Genomic DNA, 27,097 nt, shown 5'->3' on the forward strand with positions numbered 1-27,097 from the left:
CTTATTCTGGACCTGCCTTGCTGCATAATGACATCATGCTACATAGGCTAGCATCTGTGGTTTCTCCAGAGTCTATAGAATATGAGTCTAGGCCTTTCTGGCCTTCAGGGTCTCCCTTGGGAATTTAGGTATTATTCTGATGTGCCTGCCTTTATATGTGACTTGGTCTTTTTCCCATGATGCTTTCATAGCCTTCCTTTATACTGAATATCTAATGTTTTGATTATTATGTGTCAAGGAGAAATTTTTTTTTCCCAATCTTCTCCTGCCTATTTGATGTTCTTTATGCTCTATGTAACTTGATAAGCACCTTGTTCTTTTTTACATTGGGGGAAGTTTCAGATTTTCATTTATGGTTTTATTTCCTGTTCCTTTGACCTGTGTTTCTTCTCTTTCCTCTATCCATTCATTTCCTATTCATAGGTTTTGTCCTATGACAAATTCAGACAATTCAGTCATCTGCTACATATATGCCAGCAGCCATGGATTGGCCCATGTATGCTCTTAGCTTGGTAGCTTAGTCTCTGGGAGCTCACGGGAGCCTGGGTTAGTTGATACTGTTGTTCTCCCTATGGGTCTGTCTGTCCCCTAACTCTTCCATAGGAGTCCTCAACCTCAGCCAATAGTTAGCTGTAATTGTCGGTGTCTATCTCTGTCAGTTTCTGGTAGCACCTCTCAGAGAAAAGCCATGTAGGCTCCTGTCTACAAGCATAATGTGGCATCCGTAATATGTCAGGGTTTGGTGCCTGCCCAAGGGGTGGATCCCGAGTTGGGCCAGTCACTGGATGGCCATTCTTTCAGTCTCTGCTCCATTTTTTGTCCTTGTATTTCTTTGAAACAGGAATAATTATGGGTCAAAATTTTTGAGGATGGGTGAGGGGCCCCATGCTTATTAAAAAGGAGGCATAGTTATTGCATACACAGAAACAAGAAGGCAGAATTGCTATATACAGCTGAACAGGAAATGTGCTTCACTAATCTCAGTAGGCAGGGTCTGTATGGGCCTGGTCTTCAGACCATAAACATTTAGAGGAGAAAGCTATGGTGGACATTCTCTGCACAAACTGTCAATATTCACACTCAGGTTAGAGGAAGACTTTGCCAAATGAACTTCACCCAAGGAAGGCTTTGCCACTTTCATTGGGCTAAGGTAGTATAGCACTTGGCGTAGACATGCCTGTGTCAATAATGTATAGTCCCCTGGGTCATTACTCTCTCTCTCTCCCTTTTCCTCTCCTTCTGCCCCTCCCCCTACATATAAATATTCTCTGTTACTGTATTTGGGAAAATGAAATTACCTTCTGAAAATCTGATAAAACTAGAAAATGATCATAACCCCAGAGTAATGAATATAATGAACATACCATTGGATCTGGACATGACAGTGCTGCTGTCCCCCAGCACTGGAAGAGTTAAGGCAGGAGCACTACATTTCAAGGCCAGTTTGCCCCTGCAGGTGAGGGAGCAGTTTTATCACTGCCAAACTGATTATTCCAACCAGAGTTCGTCCATAGGTACTGAATATTTTTAAAAAATACTGGTTAGGTTGGTGGCTGTATATGTATAGGCCACATGTGGGGCAGGCTCTGAATGGGTGTTCCTTCAGCCTCTGTTCTAAACTTTGCCTCCCTATTCTCTCCCAAGGGTATTCTTGTTCCCCTTTCAAAGAAGGAGTGAAGCATTCACATTTTGGTCATCCTTCTTGAGTTTCATGTGTTGTGTGCATCTAGGGTAATTCGAGCATTTGGGCTAATAGCCACTTATCAATGAGTGCATACCATGTGTGTTTTTCTGTGATTGGGTTACCTCACTCAGGATGATATTTTCCAGTTCCATCCATTTGCCTATGAATTTCGTAAAGTCATTGTTTTTGATAGCTGAGTAGTATTCCATTGTGTAGATGTACCACATTTTCTGTATCCATTCCTCTGTTGAAGGGTATCTGGGTTCTTTCTAGCTTCTGGCTATTATAAATAAGGCTGCTATGAACATAGTGGAGCATGTGTCTTTGTTATATGTTGGGGCATCTTTTGGGTATATGCCCAAGAAAGGTATAGCTGGGTCCTCAGGTAGTTCAATGTCCAATTTTCTGAGGAACCTCCAGACTGATTTAAAAAAAAAAAATACTGGTTAGGGAAGAAAAAAAAGAAGAAAAATATTGCTAATTTTTACAAACATAATTCATTTGTTATTTGTGCTTTGTGAAGCATAAGGATTATAAATATGAAGGGAACTTAAATTCCTCTATACTCTAAGTATATTGCCTAATGAAGCCAGATTATGTAGACATGAGCCAAGAGGGCTGAAGAAAATGTTGTCAGTGGACAAGATTCACAGCCATATTTGAATTTTTCAGAAGGTCATAGACATACCTAGTAGAGTCTTCTGCTCTTTGCCACAAAAATGTAACAGTTACATTTGAACCTAATTCAAGGTTCATTGAAAGAATAATTTGGAATAAACATTCTAATGGTCTTCACTGGTATTAAACAAGAGTTTGCATATGCTCAGGTAAAATTATTCTCTTTCACAAAACAGTTCTGAACATAAATCATCCATGGACTGCATGATTAAAATTCTTGTTAAAAAATTGGAGGCCTTTATAAAGGAAGCATAATCTACAAATATTTTTCATTTATTCAAATGTTTTATTACTATTACACTGAATTCCTGGGATTTTATTTTATTAATTTCTTACTATGATAATGTTTTGAATAAGTCACTGAAAAATGTAAAATAAAATGTTTTTAAAGTTACTTTTAGGATACATATGATTAGGATATTGAAAATGCATAGATGCTCCCCTCTATGCATAGAATAGAGTCTTGGCATGTCTACGCCAAGTGCTATACTACCTTAGCCCAATGAGACAAGACAGAACGTGCACTGCTGCAGTTGTGAGGGACAAGAGAGCGCGGTTTTTCTTCTACATATTTCTGAATTTTATAATTAGATATACAGAAATATTTTAACAAAGCATATTTTACAAGAGATTGGAAATATGCTAAAACTACAAATTTATATTTCAAGCTTGAGCCATATTTAATGGATTTTAAGGCATATAGAATGCTGAATTTGGAATTAGTCTGTGGTTTTTAATATAAACTGTTAGCATCACAAATTTAAGTCAAAATAATTCACAAACAACCTCATGTTAATATTTTTAAAATATTTTAATGTACAGATAAAAAAACAGGGATCAACAGTAATGAATAAAAGCAACAATGGTATAGTGTATTCCAATTCATTTTTGTGTAGTTTCAAACTTGGTAGACTCTAAAACCACCTGTTGAGAGAATGGCCCTGAAACTTTTTCCATGATTGTCCTGTCAGATGGTAAGAACAAAGCTGTTTAGGGAACGGGTATATTCTCTGGATAAGTCCATTTGTCAATCAGAGTCATTTTCTTTATAAAAACATTTTTTTCTGCCAAGCTTTCCTAAAATGGTGTAAAATACTGATTGGGCTATTCAAGTGAGAAGAATAGAGTTTTAGCTTTTCACAAGCCAGAAAATTTGAACTTAGTAATTTTTTTTATCTAACTCTTAAAACATTTCCAACATAATTCAGAAGAACATGATTGGAAGAACATGAATAAGGAAAAAAATTTCTAACATAGAACTGAGTAAAGCTGGGAGATAGAGAACAGTCCCAATTAGCTGTCCAGTGGCAAACAGCCCTGAAAATTTACATACTAGAAATAGTACATGGACTCAGCAGGTCATATTTAAGTGTGTGTGTGTGTGTGTGTGTGTGTGTGTGCGAGTGTGTGCGAGTGTGTGCGAGTGTGTGCGCGAGAGAGTGTGTGTGTGAGTGTGTGTGCGAGTGTGTGTGAGTGTGAGTGTGTGTGAGTGTGTTGAGTGTGTGTGTGTGCGAGTTGTGTGAGTGTGTGTGTGAGTGTGACTGTGTGAGTGTGTGAGTATGTGTGTATGTGAGTGTGTGTGAGACTGTGTGTGAGTGTGTGTGTGCGAGTGTGTGTGCGAGTGTGTTTGTGTGACTGTGTGTGTGTGTGAGTGTGAGTATGTGTGAGTGTGTGTGCGAGTGTGTGTGTGTGTGTGTGAGTGTGTGTGTGACTGTGTGTGTGAGTGCAAACATATATGCATGCAATAATAAATGATGAAAAAAGAGGCCATGAATTTGAAAGCGAGCTGAGAGAGGTTTATGGGAGGGTTTAAAGTGAGGAAAGGGAAGAGCAAATGCTGTAATTGAATTACAAGTAAACCAAACATGTGCACAGAAACTGGACAGTTAAACATACTGTAGAAAATGCTCTTCTGTGGCATGCATCTACGTCTGTGTCAGGCTCAGGACAAGGCCCTGCGTGTGAGAGCTTACCAACAAGCTTAGAACTTGAGCACCGTCTCTATGTTCCACACGATGAAAGGAGAGTGGTGACTCTTGCTTGTTGTCCCCAGACCTCCATAGTTCATGAATACTGGACATCCACACATCCCACTGCAGCCCAATATGCCATAGATTACAAATATATAAGAGGAGAGAGGGAAAAAATGCTAAAACCTATTTTGGACAGAACTGGCTGATTTTTCTAAAGAGAAATTTCAGTGTAATTTTTGAATTTTTTTTTACTTAAAATATATTCTATTGTGTGACCTAGCTACTCCTTGCTTTAGATAATTAAATAAATTTATTCCTTTAATAAGGAAGTCATAACTTGAAGAATTTTTCATTTAAATAAATGAAATTCACCTATACACTTGTTTATATGTTCTTATGCTTCTCTTTTAGGAGAGCATCAGAGATGTCCACTTTTGCCTCCATAAGATAGATATTGAAGGCTGTGTGGTTTAGAAAATATCTATAGAAATTAGACACTCAAGGTAAGTAGAAAGTGCAGCCTCATAAATAATTACTGTGTGCAATCAATTAGAGTTTAATTTGCCATTTTTTCCTCTAGCATAGTCTTTCACTCAGGGTTTTCTGTGTATGACTGCTTACATGTTTATACAACTACAAATCCCAGCTGTGTCTAAAATTTAAAATGAGATATGTTTGCCCGGATACCGGGAAAGGGAATAACACTCGAAATGTATATAAGAAATACTCAAGTTAATAAAAAAAATGAGATATGAGCTATACAAACCAGAAAAATTTAAATTTAAAATTTACTACATTTGGACATTGTGAATATATGACCTAAAAAATGGGCCACTGTTCTCCATCTCTGAAAGTCTTGTAAAGTGAAATGAGGGACTCTTAAACCAAACTTTAGTTATCTTTTTAAAATAAATCAGAAAGAGAGAGTTAAAAACATATTTTCAGTAGAGGTAGGAAACTTAGCTTTCATACAAGAATACTTTTGTCACTGTTTGAACAGCAACTGACTCAGCCTTTGAAACAAGAGACTTTAGAGCTTCCCTCTCCAGATAGCGCTCTACGTTCACATTCCATTGTAGCACCATTACTTAATTCCGGTTTCTCTTGAAATTTTTTTTTTTTGTTGATGAAAATTTTTATATCATAAAGAATTTTGTTCAGTGTATTTTGATCATACAAATTCCTCCCCCAAGTGCTTCCAGATCCCTTCTCCCTTCCTTACCCAAACCTGCTTTGAATTTTTAATTAGCAATTAATGGTATTGCTAAGTTTGGAAGTGTTTCATATTGTGTGTGTGTGTGTGTGTGTGTGTGTGTGTGTGTGTGTGTGTGAGTGAGAGAGAGAGAGAGAGAGAGAGAGAGAGAGAGAGAGAACGAACTGACGAACGAATGAACGAACACAGACCCTTGGGTTCTTCTGTATTTCCATACAAGCTAAGATTGTTTCTTCTGCTTTCTTTTAAATGAGATTCAAACTTGATGGAAGTCCCATTGAAAATGCTGTCATACTGGCTATCCTAGTATAAGAGAAGCTAGTACCCAACCTGTATTACCCTGAATAAGTTCATATAAAAGGTAGAAAAACCTCAGGACACCTAAGAAGTCACTTTCCCATTTGACCAGGGAGAACGATGCATTTAATGAGCAGCTATAACTCACCAGCTCAGTGTGCTGATGGAAGAGCAGACAGTGCTGGCCCACGCTTAGTTAGTGCCCATCCGTGCTGCACGCATGCTCTTGACTCTGATGAACCTGTACACATAAACTGGAACACATTCACTCTGAGTCCCAGCGCCTGCCTGGTGGGTTCTGCGTGACTGCCTGTGTGGTTTCTCAGTGTCTTTGTGCTTCATCTGATGTTCTGTAAGGTGGAATACTGGGATGGGTTGTTCAGATCGTCGAAAGAGTAATGAAACAACTCATAGAAAGCATTTTACTTGACTAATAATGATAATTTATAGTATATTTCAAATACTCTGAATAAGAAGGCTTTGTCCCATAAATAGACTGTTTTACCCATAGTAACTGCTTCATCAAGGTTTCATATAAGAACTTGGTTTTAATTTTCTTACTGTCATTTTCGTTTTTTCTTATCAGTACCTTTATTCATTTGAGTTGTGTTAGGGAGAAGGGGGTAGGTGTTTTAGTCTTTATGATGTTCTGGGATGATACATCTTTTCTTTAATTTTTTTAATTATATTTTTTTATTCTTCAAACTTTTTTTACAGTCCAGTATTTATCCACCTCCCAGTCCACCCTTTGACTGTTCCACATCCCATACATCCTTCCCACCACCCCACCTCCAAGAGGATGTCCCCACTCCCCCAGCCCATCCCACCAGATCTTCTCACTCCCTGGGGCCTCAAGTCTCTGCAGGGTTAGGAGCTTCTTCTCTCACTGAATCCAGACCCTGCAGTCCTCTGCTGTGCGTGTCAGGCCTCACATCAGCTGGTGTCTATCGCCTGGTTGGTGGCCGAGTAGCTAGGTGATCTCAGGGGTCCAGGTTAATTGAGACTGCTGGTCCTCCTACAGGGTCTCCCTCCTCCTCAGCTTCTTCCAGCTTTCCCCTAATTCAAGCACAGGGTCAGCAGCTTCTGTCCATTGCTTGGGTGTAAATATCTGCATCTGACTCTTTCAGCTGCTTGTTGAGCAGCCATGCTGTGCTCCTGTGTAAGCACACCAGACCATCAATAATAATGTCAGGCCTTGGGGCCTGCACTTGAAGTGGATCCCTATTTGGGCTGATAACTGGACCTTCTTTACCTCAGTCTCTTCTTCATTTTTACTGCAGTTCTTTCAGACAAGAAGAATTATGGGTCAGAGTTTTTGATGGGAATGACAACCCCATCCTTCCACTTGATGTCCTGTGTTTCTACTGAAGGTGGACTCTTCAAGTTCTCTTTCCCCATTGTAGAGCATTTCATCTAAGGTTCCTCCCCTTGAGTCCTAAGAGTCTCTCACCTCACCGCTCTCTGGTACATCCTGCCTCCCAAGATTGCCTATCCCCATTTTTCCTCCTGGACCTCAGGCCTTCTTTCCTTCCTCACAATTCCTGATACCTGATTAGGTTCCCCTCTTCCCCTCCCTGTTCCCTTTCCCTCCCAGGTCCCCACCCCCACCCCCATGATTGCTTTCTTCTCCATCACAACTAGGATTTGGGCATCCTCACTTGGGTCTTTCGGCTTGTTACCCTTCTAGAGTTCTGTATCCTGGGTACTCTGTACTTTTTATGGATAATATCCACTTGCTAGTAAGTACATGCCATGCATGTCCTTTTGTGTCTGAATTACCTCACTCAGGATATTTCCAAGTTTCATCTATTTGCCTGGAAAACTCAGGATAACCTCGTTCTTAATAGCTGAGTAGTACTCCATTGTGTAAATGAACCACATTTTCTATATCCATTCTTACTGTCGTTTTCTGGTGTTTTGTTTCATGCCGTAAAATTTTATGAAAGTTTTTCTTTTTTCTTTTTTCTTTTTTATATCCCTTTCACCTGTTCCTTCAAGAAAGCCCCTATCACATCCCCGCTCCCCCTGCTTCTATGAGGATGCTCCCCACCAACTTACCCACTCTCTCTCACATCCCCAACCTGGCACTCTCCTATACTGTGGCATTGAGTCTTCACAGGACCAAGGGTCTCTCCTCTTATTGTTGCGCTACAAAACCATCCTCTGCTACATATGTTGCTGGAGCCATGGGTCTCAACGTGTGTACGCTTGTTGGTGGTAGTCTGGTTGGTTTATATTGTTGTTCTTGCTGTGGGCTTGCAAACCCTTTCAGCTCCTTCAGTCCTTTCTCTAATGCCTCCATTGGGGGAGTTCTCAGTCCAGTGGTTGGCTGCGAGCATCCACCTCTGTATTTGTCATGCTCTGGTAGAGCCTCTCAGGAGACAGATATATCACACCCCTGTCAGCATGCACTTCTTGACATCCACAATGGCGTATGGGCTTGGTGACTGTATATGGGATGGCTCCCTAGGTGGGGCAACCTCTGGATGGCCTTTCCTTCATCTCTGCTCCACACTTTGTCTCCATAATTACTCTTGTGAGTACTTTCTTCCCCCTTCTAAGAAGGACTAAAGCAACCACACATTGGTCTTTCTTCTTCTTGAGCTTCGTGGGGTCTATAAATTGTATCTTGAGTATTCTGAGCATTTGGGCAAATATCCACTTCTCAGCAGTTACATACCATGTGTGTTCTTTTGTGACTAGGTTACCTGACTCAGGATGATATTTTCTAGATCCACTGGTCTATTTGCCTGTCTCTGTACTAATACCATACAGTTTTTATCACTATTGCTCTGTAATACAGCTTGAAGTTAGGGATAGTGATTTCCCCAAAAGTTCTTTAATTGTTGAGAATAGTTTTCACAATCCTGGTTTTTTTGTTATTCCAAGTGAATTTGCAAATTACTCTTTCTAATTCTATGAAGAATTGAGTTGGAATTTTGATAGGGTTTGCATTGAATCTGTAGATTGCTTTTGGCAAAATGGTCATTTTCACTATATTAATCCTGCCAATCCATGAGCATGGGAGGTCTTTCCATCTTCTGAGAACTTTGTCAATTTCTTTCTTCAGAGACTTGAAGTTCTTGTCATACAGATCTTTAACTTGCTTGGTTAGAATCACACCAAGGTATCTTGTATTATTTGTAACTATTGTGAAGGGTATCATTTCCCTAATTTATTTCTCAACCTGTTTATCTTTTGAGTAGAAGAAAGGTTCTGATTTCATTAATACCCAGCCACTTTGCTGAGATGGTTTATCAGCTTTAGTAGTTCTCTTGTGGAACTACTGGGATCACTTAAGTATACTATCACATCATCTGCAAATAGTGATGTTTTGACTTCTTCCTTTCCAATTTGAATCCCTTTGTCCTCCTTTTGTTGTTTAACTGCTCTGGCTAGGACTTCAAGTACTATACTAAATAAGTAGGGAGAGAGTGGGCAACCTTGTCTAGTCTCTGATTTTAGTGGGATTGCTTCAAGTTTCTCTCCATTTAGTTTGATGTTGGCTACTGGTTTGTTGTATACTGGTTTTTACTATATTTTGGTATGGACCTTGAATTCCTGATCTTTCCAAGACTTCTAACATGAAAGAATGCTGAATTTTGTCAAATTTTCTCAGCATCTAGTGAGATGATAATGTGGGTTTTTTTTTTCTTTGAGTTTCTTTATATAGTGGATAACTTTGATGGATTTCTGTATATTGAACCATCCTGAATCCCTGGGATGAAGACCACTTGATCATGATGGATGATCGTTTTGATGTGTTCTTGGATTCAGTTTCCAAGAATTTTATCAAATATTTTGCATTGATATTCATAATGGAAATTTGTCTTAAACTCTCTTTCTTGTTGAGTTTTTATGTGGTTTAGGTATAAACGTAATTATGGCTTCATAAAAGGAATTGGGTAGTGCTCCTTCTGTTTCTATTTTGTGGAATAGTTTGGACAGTATTGGTATTAGGTCTTCTATGAAGGTCTGATAGAATTTAACTGCTTCTATTTCTTTAGGAGTTATGGGACTATTTAGATGGTTTATCTGATCCTGTTTTAACTTAAGTACCTAGTATTTGTGTGGAAAATTGTCCATTTTGTCCACTGTTTTGTTGAGTATAGGCTTTTGTTGTATGATGTGATAATTTTTTATTTTCCTCAGAATCTGTTGTTATATCTCCTTTTTCATTTCTAATTTTGTTACTTTGACTACTGTCTCCATTATCATCAAAGTACTGGTTAGTCTGACTGAGGGTTTGTCTATCTTGTTCATTTTCACAAAGACCCAGCTTCTGGTTTTCTTGATTCTTTGTATAGTCCTTTTTGTTTCTATTTGGTTGATTTCAGCCCTGAATTTATTGCTTGCGTTCTACTTCTCCTGGGTCTATTTGCTTCTTTTTGTTCTAGAGTTTTCAGGTGTGCTGTCAAGCTGTTGGTGTATGCTCTCTCCAGTTTCTTTCTGCAGGCACTCAGAGCTATGAGTTTTCCTCTTAACACTGCTTTCATTGTGTCCTATAAGTTTGGGTATGCTGTGCCTTCATTTTCATTAAATTCTCAAAAGTCTTCAGTTTCTTTAGTTCCTGCTTGACCAGGTTATCACTGAGTAGAGCATTGTTCAGCTTCCCTGTGGATGTGGCTTTCTGTTGGTTTTGTTGTTATTGAAGACCAGCCTTAGTCTGTGTAGATCTCATAGGATGCATAGGATTATTCCAATCTTCTTGTATCTGTTGAGATTTGTTTTGTGACCAATTATATGGTCAGTTTTGGAGAAGATACCATAAGGTACTGAGAAGAAGGTATGTTATTTTGTTTTAGGATGAAATGTTCTACACATATCTGTTATATTCATTTGGTTCATAACTTCTGTTAGTTGCACTATATCTCTGTTGGTTTCTGTTTCCATGATCTGTCCTTTGATGATACTAGAGTGTTGAATTCCCCCACTATTATTGCGTGAGGTTCAATGTGCTTTGAGCTTTTCTAAATTTTTTTCTTTTTAATGAATATGGGTACCCTTGCATTTAGAGCATAGATGTTCAGAATTGAGAGTTCATTTTGGTAGATTTTTCCTTTGATGAGTATGAAGTATCCTTCCTTGCCTTTTTTGACAACTTTTGATCGAAAATAGGTTTTATTCTATATTAGAATGGCTATTCCAGCTTGTTTCTTGGGACCATTTGCTTGGAAAAATTTTTTCTAGTTTTTTACTCTGAGGTAGTGCTTGTCTTTGTCACTGAGGTGTGTTTCCTGTATGCAGCAAAATACTGGGTCTTCTGTACCTATCTAATCTGTTAGTCTATGTCTTTTTATTGGGGAATTGAGTCCAGTGATGTTAAGAGATATTAGGGAATAGTGATTCTTTTTTTCCTCTGATTTTTGTTGTTACAGATGGAATTATGTTTGTGTGGCTCTCTTCTTTTGGGTTCATTTCGAGGAGATTAATTTCTTGATTTTTCTAAGGTATCATTTCCCTCCTTATGTTGGGGTTTTCCATCTATTATCTTTTGCAGGATAATATCCTGGATTTGTGGAATGATATTGTGTAAATTTGGTTTTCTCATGGAATATCTTGGTCTCTCTATACATGTTAATTGAGAGTTTTGCTGGACATAATAGCCTGAGCAGGCTATTGTGTTCTCTTAGGGTCTGTGTGACACCTACCCAGGATCTTCTGGCTTTCATAGTCTCTCGTGAGAAGTCTGGTGTAATTCTGATAGGTCTGCCTTTATATGTTACTTGACCTTTTTCCCTTACTGCTTTTAATATTCTTTCTTTGTTTTGTGTTTTAGGTGTTTTGACTATTATGTGACAGGAGGAATTTCTTTATGGTCCAATCTATTTGGAGTTCTGTAGGCTTCCTTTATGTTTATGGGCATCTCTTTCTTTAGATCAGGGAAGTTTTCTTCTATAATTTTGTTTAAGATATTTACTGGCCCTTTAAGCTGGGAGTCTTCACTCTCTTCTATACCTATTATCCTTAGTTTGACCTTCTCATTGTGTCCTGGATTTCCTGGATGTTTTTGGACTAGGAACTTGTTGCATTTTACATTATCTTTGACAATTGTGTCAATGATATCTTGTGTCTATGGTATCTTCTGCCCCTGAGATACTCTTCTATCTCTTGTATTCTGCTGGTGATGCTTGCATCTGGGACTCCTGATATCTTCCCTGGACTTTCAGTCTCCAAGGTTGTCTCCCTTTGTGATTTCTTTATTGTTTCTATTTCCATTTTTAAATCCTCCATGGTTTTGTTCAATTCCTTCACCTGTTTGGTTGTGTTTTCCTGTAATTCTTTAAGTGATTTTTGTGTTTCCTCTTCAAGGGCTTCTACTTGGTTACTTGTGTTGTCCTGTGTTTCTTTAATGGATTTATTTATGTCCTTCTTAAAGTTCTCTATCATCGCCATAAAATGTGATTTTATATCTCAATCTTGCTTTTCTGGAGTGTTTGAATATCCAGTATTTTCTTAGGTGGGAAAACTGGGCTCTGATGATTCCAAGTAGTCTTGATTTCTGTTCCTTGTTTAGGTTCCTGTGCTTGCCTCTCACTATCAGGTTGTCTCTGGTGTTAGCTTGTCTTGCTGTCTCTGGCAGTGGCTTGACTCTCCTGTAGGCCTTTGTGTCAGCACTCCTGTAGACCTGTTAACTTTCAGCCAGATCTGGGAACAGAGAGCTCTGCCCTCAGGTGTGTTGGCGCTCCTGGTGACTGGCTTTCAACTCTCAGCACAGGCAGAAACCCAAAGGGTCCTGTCCCTGACTGCTCCTAGGTCTCTGTGCCCAAGTGGCACAAATGGCACTAAGTGATTTCCTCTTGAGTCAGGAATGTGAGCAGAGAGTAGTCTGCTGGATTCTCAGGAGTGTCTGCACTTCTGAGGGTCCAGCTCTCTCCCACACAGGATTTGGGTTTAGGGAGCTGTGTGACTGGTTCAGTTCAGTTCTGGGTGCAGGCAGGAACCCTTGTTTCATTTCCTTAAAGGAGTAACCTGAAACTGATATCTTTCCCACGTTGAGACAGGATACTAATCTTGACAAGTACATCTTGTAGTATATAAATTATTAAAACATTTCAGAATTATTTTATACCTCTCCTTATAGCACTCAAAATAATAGAGTAAAGGAATCGTTGTGTTAAAGGGGATGGTATCTAAACAGAGTCCTCGGAATCCTTCATTGTACACATGTGTCTTGAGTGCTGCCTCTCCATCAAACCTACAATGTACAGTATACAAGGTGTGGAAGAGGAAAGTAATTTGAGTTTGAAACATACTAAAATCATGTCATCTAAATGGATATTAAATCCAGAATGATTAACTATGAGGCTAAAGATAATATTATAAAATTCTTCAAATTTTCAGATATTATTTCTAAAAACAAAATCCTCAGTCTGGAGCTTCCTCAGAAAATTGGCCATAGTACTACCTGAGGACCCAGCTAAACCTCTCCTGGGCATATACCCAAAAGATGTTCCAGCATATAACAGGGACACATGCTCCACTATGTCCATAGCAGCCTTATTATTTATAACAGCCAGAAGCTGGAAAGAACCCAGATGCCCTTCAACAAAGTAATGGATACAGAAAATGTGGTACATCTACACAATGGAGTACTACTCAACTATCAAAAACAATGACTTCATGAAATTCATAGGCAAATGGGTGGGATTAGAAAATATCATCCTGTATGAGCTGACCCAGTCACAAAAAAAACATACATGGTATGCACTCACTGATAAGTGGATAGATATTAGCCCAAAAGTTTAGATTACCCAAGATACAATCCACAAACCACATGAAGCTCAAGAAAAAGAACAACCAAAGTGTGGATACTTCAGTCCTTCTTAGAAGGGGGAACAAAAATATTCATAGGAGGAGAGATGGAAACAAAGTTTGGAGCAGAGACTGAAGGAAAGGCCATCCAGAGACTACCCCACCTTGGGAGCCAACCCATATACATACAACCACCAAACTGAGACAATATTGCTGATGCTAACAGGTGCATGCTGACAGGAGCCTGATATAGCTGTCTCCTGAGAAGCTCTGCCAGAGCATGGCAAATACAGAATCAGATGCTTGTACCCAGACATTGAACTCCTCCCAGTTGGAGGAGTTAGAAAAAGGACTGAAGGAGCTGAAGGGCTTTGCACCCTCATAAGAATAACAGTACCAGCCAACCAGCATTCCCAGGGACTAAACCATCATCCAAAGAGTACACGTGTACAGACCCATAGCTGCAGCTGCTTATGAAGCAGAAAATGGCCTTGTTGGACACCAATTAGATGGGAGGCACTTGGTCCCACCAAAGCTCGACACCACCCCCACAGTGTAGGGGAATGTCAGGGCAGGGCAGCAAGAAGAGATGGGTAAGAGTAGAAGTGGGAAGCAGGATGAGATAGGGGGGTTATGGATGGAAAACTGGGAAAGGGGACAATATTTGAAATGTAACTAAATAATAAAATTTAATAATAAAAATAAAATGTATAAAAAGTAGAATCCACATGAATCACCCTTTAACTATATGGATATAAATATTTGCTCTGTTGTTATGTGTTTGATCAATCCTGCACTTACTGTTCTGTGTCATCCTACTTTAGTTTCATTTTTTCTTTTTTTTTTTGTTGGATTTTTTTATTTACATTTCAAATCCTATCCCCTTTTCCAGTTTTGTTTTGAGCTAGGAGCTTGCGCTCTGCCCAGGGTGCTCAAAGTCCTGTGCTTCTACATCTCCGGCTTCACTCATTCTCACAGTAGCTGAGCCTGATTGTTTCCACTGCCACAGCCACCTCCTGATAATTCTATTTTAAATTATTAGTCCTTCTTTACTTTGCACCCCCTTCATAACACTTAAATTTTCCAGCAGTTATATAATCTCCATGTCTATTTTCTGCTCACACTAGAAGTCAAAAACTACTGAGGCAGTCTTTGTGTAGTGTGATAAATATACCTCCTCTAAGAGTTTATAGATCTGAAAATCACATTTAACATAAATAAGTCAATGTTTAAGCAAATATAAATCAAAATAAAGTTGTTTTCAAACACAAAGTGATATCATTTCACTAGGAAAAATGTCATGTGCATGTACTGATGTATTCTAAAAACTCTAAAAGCTACTCAGCTCAACATGAGAGTACACTTTTAAAGCAGTAACTTATAAAGCCTTTCGGGTATAATTGGTATAATTAACTCACCTCTATGTGCTTTTCTTTATATCTTTGGAAGTATTTTAAACTTTTTTTATTGAAGCTCAACATTAAGGTTATTGCCCAGGTGTTTATTCATTTATTTTAAAGTATATTTGTGTGTCATCAAGTCGGCCAGGGGTTGTTTTATAAATTATCATAAATACTAAATCCCTAATGGTGCTTAACATTTTATTAGGGAAAACAAAGCAATAAATATGTAAATAGTTCTATAATTTTTAAGAAGTAGATTGCCAAAGTGAGCTATCACGGCAGTGATTGCTGTTCAAACATGAGAGGACCTCAACTCAGCCCCTTGCACCCACACAAAAATACGCCGTGTGTTCCTAGCCTCAGCACTGGAGAGGCAGAGACAGGAGGATCCTAAATGCTTACTGAACAGTGAACCTAGTCTAATCCGAGAGCCCATGGTTAGAGACCTGGGGATTAGAAGGCACTTTGTATATTTCCAAAGGCATGAAGCAACCACCTAAGCCTCTCTGGCATGTATGATTAACAGGGCCAGCATGGCCTGATAACCTCAAGGGTGCAGTGGGAGCATGCCTGCCTTGGCAGTGAACAGCAGCTCTTTAATTTGACTGAAGTCCCCCTCAACAGCTAGGAAATCCTACCCAGGAATAATGAAGTCTGGTCTTGAAGGAGAGTCTACAACCACCACTTTATTAAACCTAAACATAGTTCGTAACTGAACTCTAAATACTTGGCCTTTTATGAACATATACACGTAGTTCTCACCATGTCAAAAAAAAAGTTCTCATTGCCGCAAACAAAGAACATTACAGAAAAGCATAATTAATCAAATTGCAGAGTTACAGAGTCTAGTTCCAGCAGATATAGCTACAGAATACTTCCAGTGGACATGCTTAAAAAACACACCCATTCCTAAGAATCGATGAACATTCTAAAATTGCAGAAGTTAAGGGCAGAAAGATTTTTTTTAATTTTTTTATCTTTATTAACTTCAGTATTTCTTATTTACATTTCGATTATTATTCCCTTTCGCGGTTTCTGGGCCAACATCCCCCTCCCCCTCCCCTTCCTTATGGGTGTTCCCCTCCCCACCCTCCCCCCATTACCACCCTCCCCCCAACAATCACGTTCACTGGGTGTTCAGTCTTGGCAGGACCAAGGGCTTCCCCTTCTACTGGTGCTCTTACTAGGATATTCATTGCTACCTATGAGGTTGGAGCCCAGGGTCAGTCCATGTATAGTCTTTGGGTAGTGGCTTAGTCCCTGGAAGCTCTAGTTGCTTGGTATTGTTGTTCATATGGGGTCTCGAGCCCCTTCAAGCTCTTTCAGTCCTTTCTCTGATTCCTTCAACGGGGATCCCATTCTCAGTTCAGTGGTTTGCTGCTGGCATTCGCCTATGTATTAGCTGTATTCTGGCTGTGTCTCTCAGGAGAGATCTACATCCGGTTCCTGTCAGCCTGCACTTCTTTGCTTCATCCATCTTATCTAATTGGGTGGCTGTATATGTATGGGCCACATGTGGGGCAGGCTCTGAATGGGTGTTCCTTCTGCCTCTGTTCTAAACTTTGCCTCCCTATTTCCTTCCAAGGGTATTCTTGTTCCCCCTTTTAAAGAAGAAGTGAAGCATTTGCATTTTGGTCATCCTTCTTGAGTTTCATGTGTTCTGTGCATCTAGGGTAATTCAAGCATTTGGGGTAATAGCCACTTATCAATGAGTGCATACCTTGTGTGTTTTTCTGTGATTGGGTTACCTCACTCAGGATGATATTTTCCAGTTCCATCCATTTGCCTATGAATTTCATAAAGTCATTGTTTTTGATAGCTGAGTAGTATTCCATTGTGTAGATGTACCACATTTTCTGTATCCATTCCTCTGTTGAAGGGTATCTGGGTTCTTTCTAGCTTCTGGCTATTATAAATAAGGCAGGGCAGAAAGATTTTAAGAGTCAGAAAATCAGGAAGTTTGTTGTGAGATTGTGTCTCCTAAGAAAGTCAGTAGCTACACCCAGAAAGCCTCACCATCATGACTGGTTTGACATGAACTGAACAAGAATAGACATGTCAAAGTGGGCAGAGGAAACCCAGAAAGTTTCACCCCTACATAATGAACTACAGGCAAACTGAGGCATGCTGAGAACAGGAGAAAGAGTCTTCCCCAGGGAAGAATACACCAACTGGTTACTAATACTAAATCATCAGCCCATAAACATACATACAAGTAATATTATACAGACTGAGCAGGTTGTGCTTAGGAGTGTGTGTGTGTGTGTGTGTGTGTGTGTGTGTGTGTGTGTGTGTGTGTGTGTGTATGACAACAAGTAAAGGGGATAAAAGAACAGACCATGTATTCGAAAGAGGGCAAGGAGGGTTAATGGGAGGATTTGGAGGAAGAGTGAGAAGGGATGTGTCTTAGGAGTTTTGTTGCTGTGATAAAACACCATGATCAAAGCAAGTTAGGAAGAAAGGGTTTATTTGACTTACTCTTCCACATCACTGTTGATCATTCAGAAGTCAGGACAGGAGCTCAAAACAGCCCAGGAACCAGGAAGGCAGGAGCTGCTGTAGCGATCATGGAGGAGCTGCTTAGTAGTTTGCTTCTTATGGCTTGCTCAGCCTGTTTTCTTGTAAAATCCAGGGCCATGATCCCAGGTGATCTCTCTAAGAGAATGCAAGGCTTGTCTGCTCCCCTGTCTTTTCAAGGCATTTCCTCAATTGAGGCTTCCTCTCTAATGACTTTAGCTTGGGTCAAGTTGACATAAAAGTAGCCAGTATATATTATAACCTCAAAAAATAAAAGAATTGACAAAAGGAGGTGGGGCCTCTGATAAGCAACATCCAGGTTTAACCTCTGGCCTTTACATGCATTTCAGTAATACGTACATATATACATACATACATACATACATACATACATACATACACACACATAAATATATATGTATATATATGCATGGTTATTAGTATTTATATAAAACAAACATAGATGTGGGCACAGCATAACCTGAAAAGAGAACAAGAAAGGCCAAACATAAGGGTTGAGGAAGGACTGAATGCAGAAAGTGAATACATCATGAAAGAGGATATAAAGCTAATTGGTGTTCTAATTCTGTCATGATGTTTTGGTTTGGGTAGGTAAGTGTACAAAATACATATTATACTAAAAGTATAAAATATACTGTAAAACACCATAGCTCCTATTACAAGTGCCTATTCTAACTATAAAGTTAATTGTATTGTATACAAGTTCATGTTGCATAGACTTTGGAGGCTGGTTATTGTTGATATGTGATGTTTTTATTTTCTTGAAAGTTTTTGATATTACTTTTTTATTAATCATTTTATTTGTTTACATTTTGAATGATATCCCCCTTACCTTTTACCCATCCCCAAACCCATCCTCTCCCCACCCCCTGCTTCTATGAGGGTGGTCCTCTACCTACTCACTCCCTCCTCACCACTCTTGCAGTCCCTTATTCTGAAGTATCCAGCCTCCATAGGAGCAAGGGCCTCTCCTCCCCCTGATGCCAGATAAGGCCATCCTCTGCTACATATGCAGCTGGAGCCATGGGTCTTTCCACGTGTATTTTTGGTTGGTGGTTTAGTCCCTGGGAGCTCTGGGGGATCTGGTTGGTTGATATTGTTCTTCCTGTGGGGTTGCAAACCCTTCAGCTCCTTCAGTCCTTCTCCTAGCTTCTTCATTGGGGTCCCCATGCTCAGTCCAGTGGTTGGCTGTGAGCAGCTGCATCTGTAATAGGCTCTGGCAGAGCCTCTCAGGGGACAGCCATAGCAGGTTCCTGTCAGCATGTACTTCTTGGCATCAGCAACAGTGTCTGGGTTTTGGTGTCTACAAATGGGATGGATCCCTAGGTGGGTCAGTCTCTGAATGGCCTTTCCTTCAGTCTCTACTCGACTCTTTGTCCCTGCATTTCCTTTAGACAGAAGGAATTCTGGATTAATATTTTTGAGTGGGTGGGTGGCCCCATCCCTCGACCGGGTGCCTTGCCTCTGGATATGATTTCTACAGGTTCTGTCTCCTCTTTGTTGGGTATTTTCAGCTAATGTCATCCCTGCTGGGTCCTGGGAGCCTCTTGCTTTCCTGGCATCTGAGACTTTTTAGTGGCTGCCTGCAGTTCCCCAGCCCTCATTACTAAATACCTTCATTCAATTTCCGGAACCCCTGTACTTCTCCCCCCACCTCAGTCTCCTTTCACACCTGGTCCTGCCCGCCTTTTCCCTCCTTCCCCTCTTTGCTTCACAGGTCTCTCCTTCCCTCTATCTCCCATGATTATTTTGTTCCCCCTTCTAAGGACTGAAGTATCCACCCTTTGGTCTTCCTTCTTCTTGAGCTTCATATGGTCTGTGAGTTATATCGTGTATTCGGAGCTTTTTAGCTAATATCCACTTAATCAATGAGAACATACCATGTGTGTTCTTTTGTAACTGTGTTACCTCACTCAGGATGATATTTTCTAGTTCCACCTATTTGCCTAAGAATTTCATGGAATCATTGTTTTTAATAGCTGAGTAGTATTCCATTGTGTAGATGTACCACATTCTCTGTATCCGCTCCTCTGTTGGGGGACTATGTGATTTTTCAGTGCTGTTTCTCCTCTGGGGTAGTCTATTTCTTATATTCTTTTTGCCTCCTCTTCTACAATGTTCTAGATATTTGCATTGGGACTTGTTCTACAACTCCACATTTTGAATGGTTGTGTTTTTCTATAATGGTCTCTGTCTCTTACAGGGAGTTTCCTTTATGTGAAATGAGGTCTATACACATCTGTTAGTATAACAAGTACTCAGAATGTAGTTAGAAATTACCCTGGTTTAGGATTCTCCTCCAAGATCCATGACTACTCATCCTGGGTAGTTGGCTAGGTTTCCATTATCAGGCATGGTTTTCTCTTGTTGAGTGAGACTTAAGTGCAGTTAGAGAGCTTAGCACAAGATATGTGTGCTAGTACTGTACCCTTTGGTTTACTGAGCCACGCTGGTTGTTGTGGTTTATAAGTGTCATAGCAAGGTAGGACTTTCTTTGGAAGTTTGTATTGTGGCTTCTGGTACCATGAAAGTTAGTCTTCAAGGAGTTTCGGTTCCATCTCAGGGGCCTCAAGCCTTACATCTGAAGTCCATGCTGTCTTCAACAATAAAGACTTACCTTCCACTTCTGGGACCAACAAAGAATAGCAATAGCTTGTAATGGTTTAGAGTCTCTTGGACAATCCTGACCAACAGCCCAAAAGGAAGGAAGGGAGGGAGGGAGGGAGGGAGGGAGGGAGGGAGGGAGGGAGGATAGATGGATGAGTGGAGATATATCCTATTAGGATTTTCCGTTAGATTGTCTTTCACTCTTGCAAAGGACAGAGCATTGTCATCCCAGATGGAAAATTTTATTTAAAATTTATGCATTTCCTCAACATATAAAAGAGACACGTGCTCCACTATGTTCATCGCAGCCTTATTTATAATAGCCAGAAACTGGAAAGAACCCAGATGCCCTTCAACAGAGGAATGGATACAGAAAATGTGGTACATCTACACAATGGAATATTACTCAGCTATCAAAATCAACGAGTTTATGAAATTCGTAGGCAAATGGTTGGAACTGGAAAATATCATCCTGAGTGAGCTAACCCACTCACAGAAAGACATACATGGTATGCACTCATTGATAAGTGGCTATTAGCCCAAATGCTTGAATTACCCTAGATCCCTAGAACAAAGGAAACTCAAGACGGATGATCAAAATGTGAATGCTTCACTCCTTCTTTAAATGAGGAAAAAGAATACCCTTGGCAGGGAAGGGAGAGGCAAAGATTAAAACAGAGACTGAAGTAACACCCATTCAGAGCCTGCCCCACAGGTGGCCCATACATATACAGCCACCCAATTAGACAAGATGGATGAAGCAAAGAAGTGCAGACCGACAGGAGCCGGATGTAGATCGCTCCTGAGAGACACAGCCAGAATACAGCAAATACAGAGGCGAATGCCAGCAGCAAACCACTGAACTGAGAATAGGTCCCCTATTGAAGGAATCAGAGAAAGAACTGGAAGAGCTTGAAGGTGCTCGAGACCCCAAAAGTACAACAATGTCAAGCAACCAGAGCTTCCAGGGACTAAGCCACTACCTAAAGACTATACATGGACTGACCCTGGACTCTGTCCCCATAGGTAGCAATGAATATCCTAGTAAGAGCACCAGTGGAAGGGGAAGCCCTGGGTCCTGCTAAGACTGAACCCCCAGTGAACTAGACTATGCGGGGAGGGTGGCAATGGGGGGAGGTTTGGGAGGGGAACACCCATAAGGAAGGGGAGGGGGGAGGGTGATGTTTGTCCGGAAACCGGGAAAGGGAATAACACTTGAAATGTATATAAGAAATACTCAAGTTAATAAAAAAAAAAAAAAGAAAAAAAAATTTATGCATTTGTCTATATATTATACATTTTTATTTTTAATAAAATTTTAAAAAGAGTAAGTGTGAAATGAAAATTGAATAAAAAATATGATCAAATATATATGTGTGGTGTGAATAATTTTGATAAATAATTAGCAGAATATGTGTCTGATTGGATGCATATGAGTGCAGGCAGATGTGATAGAAGAGGCAGCAGGTAGGATGGTGAGTGAGAAGTTCCACTTTCCACACACTCCCAAGTATCTCCATTTCACTCAGCACCTGAATTCTCTGTAGAAGGAGTATATTGCAAACCAAGAAACACCCAGACACCCGTGGGTTATAAATTACTGCCTATGCTTCCTGTGGAGTTTACAGTTCTCTACAGCTTTCCGTTTTGAGTTTGTTGAACACTAGGACTGAAGACAAGGTTATGTTCCATTCACAGTGAAGCATATTTAAAAAATAGGAGATTATAATTTTTCAATGTATCTGTGCATGATATATTGTGGTTGCATGGGTAGAGTTACGACAGGTCTATCATAGTCATTCTGAAGGCACAAAGGTGGGGAACATAAACTTTCCTTTTATCTTATCTCATTTATACCTAAAAACTAACAAAGTAACTAGAGCACTTTGATAACATGTTGACTTTTAAGTGGAATCAAACTAAATACCAACTACAGCAATGTTCACTATGAATTGCTGCCTGGTATTGGCTGGTATTCATTACTGTATAGCAAGTATGTCAAAGCTCCTTTCTCAAACGTGAGACACTGAAAATCATGAAACAATCTGTCCCCAAGAGTTTCAATGACAGGCGAACAAGATGTATAGAAGGAGCCATACAAGAATGCATTTGTGCTATTTCCTCTCTGTGAAGAGGAATTAAGACATTTTTCTTCTATGTTAAAATTTGACTTTAAAGAAAAAAATCAGGGCTGGAGAGATGGCTCAGCCGTTAAAGGCTAGGCTCACAACCAAAAATATAAGAAAAAATCATTACCAGTCATCTCTTAAGTAGAGCAAAGATTAGTTTTCCTTTTCCTCTGAGTATCTAGTGGGTAGTATTGCTAATCAATAGGTCTGAGACAGGATGGACACCTGTGTGACAAAGTGGATAGAGCGTACCTTATACAAAAAGCTGAGAATTTCTGTCTTAAAATATACTGAGTATCTGAAGAATGGGAAAGGCAAGGGATGGCCCTGCCAGAAAGAAGGAAGGGGTGGTGGGGAGGGGTTTAATCTGGGTATTTGTACAAATCTGCTTATTTTTACTTTCTATAATCTAAATATATTTTCATATGTATCATAGTTGAAGATACTCTACAGTTGTTGGTGAACCTTTAGGAAATCAAGTCCTGATCAGCAATGGGAAAGCAGTTGCATTATCCATGCCTCCCACTCCTACATAGGGCGGCTTCCTATGCAGTCACTGAGCTCCCTGAGGTCTTGATGAGATAATTTCCATGGCTGCCTTCTAGTAGATGCACCCCACCTCCTGGACTGCATGGAGCCATCTTTATTTACTCTTTAACACTTCACTAAACTACTAAGTCATTTTTTCTCAGAATTTTACTTCACACAATAACATCATTTCTTAATTTTTTCTAACTAATACTATAAGTTGTACATAATCCTTATATTATGTAAAACAAATGAAATAAGACTTTGTCTTATTAATGATGTAGTCATAAAGAGATTGAAATTAATGAACAAGTGGTGGCTTCTTTTAGGTTTCTTGGGGGGGGCATTGTTTGTTTGTTTTTTACTTATTCAGTTTAGATTCCACTAACTGCCCCACTACCGGTCACCCCTTCCCACAATCCTTCATCTATCACTATCTCCTTCTCCTCTAATTGGGTGGATATCCCCCAACTCTGGCACTTCAAGTTTCTTCAAGGCTAGGTGTTTCCTCTCCCACTGAAGCTAGACAAGGCAGCCCAGCTAGAACATATCCCATGTATAGGCAACGGCTTTTGAGATAGCCCCTGCTCCAGTTGTAATGAACTCACATAAAGACCAAGCTTTATATATGCTACATATGTGTGGGAAGGCCTAGGTCTAACCCGTGTATGTCCTTTTTTGGTGTGTCAGTCTCTGAGAGTCCCTACGGTCTAGGTTAGTTGACTCTACTGGTCTTCCCATGGAATCGCTGTCCCCTTAGGGGCTGTAATTTTCCTCCCTGATCTTCCATAAGAGTTCCCAAACTCGTTTCACTGTTTGGCTGTGGGTATATGCCTGTCTGAGTCAGTTGGTGGGCTGGCCTCTCATAGGACAGTAATGCTAGACGCCTGCCTGCAAATATGACAGTATTATTAATAGTGTAAGGGAGTGGTGCTTGCCCATGGGATGGGTCGCAAGTAGAGATGACTATTGGCTGGCCATTCTCTCAGTCTCTGCTCTCTCCCCAATTCCTGCATCTCTTGTAGACATGGTAAGTTTTGGGCAGAAAGGTTTGTGGGTGAGTTTGTGCCCACATCACTCCACAGTTGTACCTGCCTGACCACAGGAGACAGCTTCCCCAGGCTCCATACCCAGTGCTGTGATTCACAGCTAAGGACACCCCATTGATTCTTGTGTGCCTCCCCTATGCCAGGTCTCCTTCTCTTTCTGGAGATGCCCCCTAGTTACCTACCTGTTGGTTGCAGATTTCCATTCATTCTCATAGTCTGGCCATTCCCCTCTACACCTCCCCACACCTAATCCTGAACTCTCCCACTGTCTTCACCATCCCCTCTCCCACATGGATCCCTCCCTCTATGGACCTTCCATAACCATTACCATTCCCCCTTCCAAGTAAGGCTCAAGCATCTTTACTTGTACCCTTCTTCCTGTCCAGCCTCCATAGGTCTGTGGAGTGTATCATGGGCATCCTGTACTTTATGGCTAATATTCACTTATAAGTGAGTACATACTGTGCATGTCCTTTTGGGACTGGGTTACCTCGCTCAGGAGATTCTCAAGATCCATCCATTTGCCTGCAAAATTCATGATGTCTTTTGTTTTTTATAGCTTCCATTGCGTAGACGTACACATTTTCTTTATCCATTTTTTTTGTTGAGGGACATCTAGATTGTTCCCAGTTTCTGACTATTATGAATGAAGCTGCTGTGAACACAGTAGTGCAAGTGTCTTTGTTGGACGGTGGAGCATCTCTTTGGGTATATGCCCAGAAGTAGTATTAGGTTGTAGTGGCTAAAGAATAATTAAGGCCAGGGGGGTCGCTCAGCTGATAGACTTGCTGCAAAGATTTAGGACCTGAGTTGGAGCCCTGGGAATTGCATGGTGCAAGGAGAGAACCAACTCCTGCAATGTGTTTTCTGGTCCGCATGTGCATTAAGGCACACATATACACCACACCTACACAAAAAAGTGTAAAAAAAGTGTAAAAAGTAACTGAGGCAAGACACTACATAGATGAGTTTAAAAAGAAATTTTCCACAGAAATTTGATGAACTGTTAATGCAGGCCATAATCTATGAAACTATTTCTCTTAGCCAAAAATGAGTCACATTCTACTAGCTTTCAAAAGTACCAAAGTGGTCCATTATTGGTACAAGTTGAATCACATGTCTACATTGCTCAAAATGTCTATGGAAAGATAGATATAAGGTAAGGATCATACAATAAACATTTTATCTTTCTTACTGTAATATTTCAAAGAAGACTCGACCACCTCTCCAGAACCAACAGTATATTTGTGAATTGCCCTGTCAGCAGGAAGAACCAGCATTTTGTGTCAGGGTACTTTAGAAAGCAATCCTAAAAGATTTCTGTTATTGTGAATGACTCTAAAAATGTAATATATTTTATACTTAACACTTTCTTAAGATAAAAATATTTCCCCCGAACTGTAAGTTAATTTTGTCCTTTAACATTTTTGTAAACTATAAATTCAAATATATATAATTATCATATTTTTAGATAATTAAATACCAAATAATCTAACCAGTATAGTGTTATCAGGATCTAGCATAACTGTTGAAATATAGATTCTTAAACCAGACTTGAGCATTCATGTCCAGCCTCACCACCTAGATCCTTGTGCAAGTTTATGCAGTGTAGGCTTCACCATTCATCTTCATTATCTGCATAAATAAAGGGAGCTTCTATTTTTAAAAACATCTGTTTACTGCGTTCTTCAATAAACATTTAGCTTTTGCTCAAGTGTTTGAGGAAAGCAGCAGTCGCTGTGTTCCAGGCTGGATTCAGCTGCCCTGGGAGCCAAGTGGGTGTTGTTTGCCTTAGTGTAAAACACTGGAGTCAAATCACAAGTTGATGCAGCTCCTTATTACTCATATTATTAGCACACATCAGTGTCTGAAACTCAGATTATATGACTGTAATCAAACCTCCTAAGACGCTTACGGCTTTTAATGAGAATCTTAAAACATGTGGAATAACTGTTCAAAGTTGGTAAATGTTCCCTTGTTTGCTTTTTAACAGAGCCACAGAAATATACAAGAAATCAAGAGCACAGAGTATTTCCTTCCATCAGTCCTCAGAACCCTGAAACGATTCTAACTCGATCAAGCACAGAGCACAGAGGAAGGCCCACCTTGGCAGATGGCCACAGAGGATGTCAACAATTTCTTGGAGGCAAGCAATTAAATATTTGTGGAATGAGATTTCTGTCTTTTAACTATATAAAATCAAATAGGGTTTGAGTGAATATTGGGTTCTTGTTAACATGTCTATTTCTTGTCTCTTCACTTCCTTCTTTTCTTCAGCATTGCTGTGTGTCAGAAGTTACGTTAGAGTGCTTATCCCCTACCTATAGGATTGCACAGCCTAAAGAAGCACTGACTCCATAGATAGGAAATGAGGTTTGAAATAACATATCAACTACCCACATGTGAAAATGAGTCCATTGAATTTATCTTGGACACATATAAATGAAAATACTAAATATATTTTCAGGTTTAATTATTGTCTATTCGTTTTAGAGTTATTTGTACTTTTTATTAATTTAAATATCTTGAGCGCGTGTTCTCCTCTCAAGAGTCTTGGAAAGCCATCACATTATAACCCTCCCAGCATTGGGTTTTCTCAGTCCATAGCATCCAGGGGATTCACTGAGCTTGGAGGTTCTGTTCTGGCAGATCCTGTTCTTTTCAGACGAGTAAAGGCTGCACAGAAGACTGCCAGCTTAGAAACTGAAGTTAATTACATTGTCATTAAGGGAAAGTTTATATAGATAGAAACTGATGATTCTTTTTTTTTAAAGGTCATATAAGCAGTCTTCTACCCTTTTCACATTCATAAAAAATAAAAACCCAAGTAGATGGGGAAGAAGGTGAAATTTTAAAAAATGACTTCTTAGGGTAATGAGGGCTCTGCGCTTAAGAGCACTGACTGCTCTTCCAAGGTCCTGAATTTAATTCCGATCATCCACATGGTGGCTCACAACCATCTGTAATGGAATCTGATGCCCTCTTCTGGTATGTCTGAAGACAGCTATAGTGTACTCCTATAAATAAAATAAGTAAATCTTTTTAAGAAAACAACCTCTTTAAAAAGTAAGGAAGCATGAAAGTCTCAAGTAGAGAAACTGTAGTCAGGCTTTGAATGTTTTAGTTTTAATTGAGCTCAGAGTCCTAACATCCATTATGAATTGTACCTTCCACCCAGATGTTTGCATTTCCAGTAAGTATGGGAAGCACAATAGCTCTAGTAGTTGAGAGATTTGTTACCTG

General features: G+C 39.8%; 1 protein-coding gene across 32 annotated transcripts in view; it reads left to right on the forward strand.

Moving 5' to 3' along the window:
* Positions 1 to 27,097, forward strand: part of Mbd5 (methyl-CpG binding domain protein 5) — a 387,213-nt gene that overhangs the window by 168,800 nt on the left and 191,316 nt on the right. For 19 of the 32 annotated variants that reach the window (XR_015682831.1, XR_015682836.1, XR_015682838.1 and 16 more), the window contains 2 exon segments: positions 4,747 to 4,838; positions 25,848 to 26,000. The gene's annotated coding sequence lies outside the window, so the exon portion shown is untranslated. 32 annotated transcript variants of the gene reach the window in all.

This window comes from Rattus norvegicus, chromosome 3 (genome assembly GCF_021556685.1).
Source record: "Rattus norvegicus strain SHRSP/BbbUtx chromosome 3, alternate assembly SHRSP_T2T, whole genome shotgun sequence".
Taxonomy (NCBI): domain Eukaryota; kingdom Metazoa; phylum Chordata; class Mammalia; order Rodentia; family Muridae; genus Rattus; species Rattus norvegicus.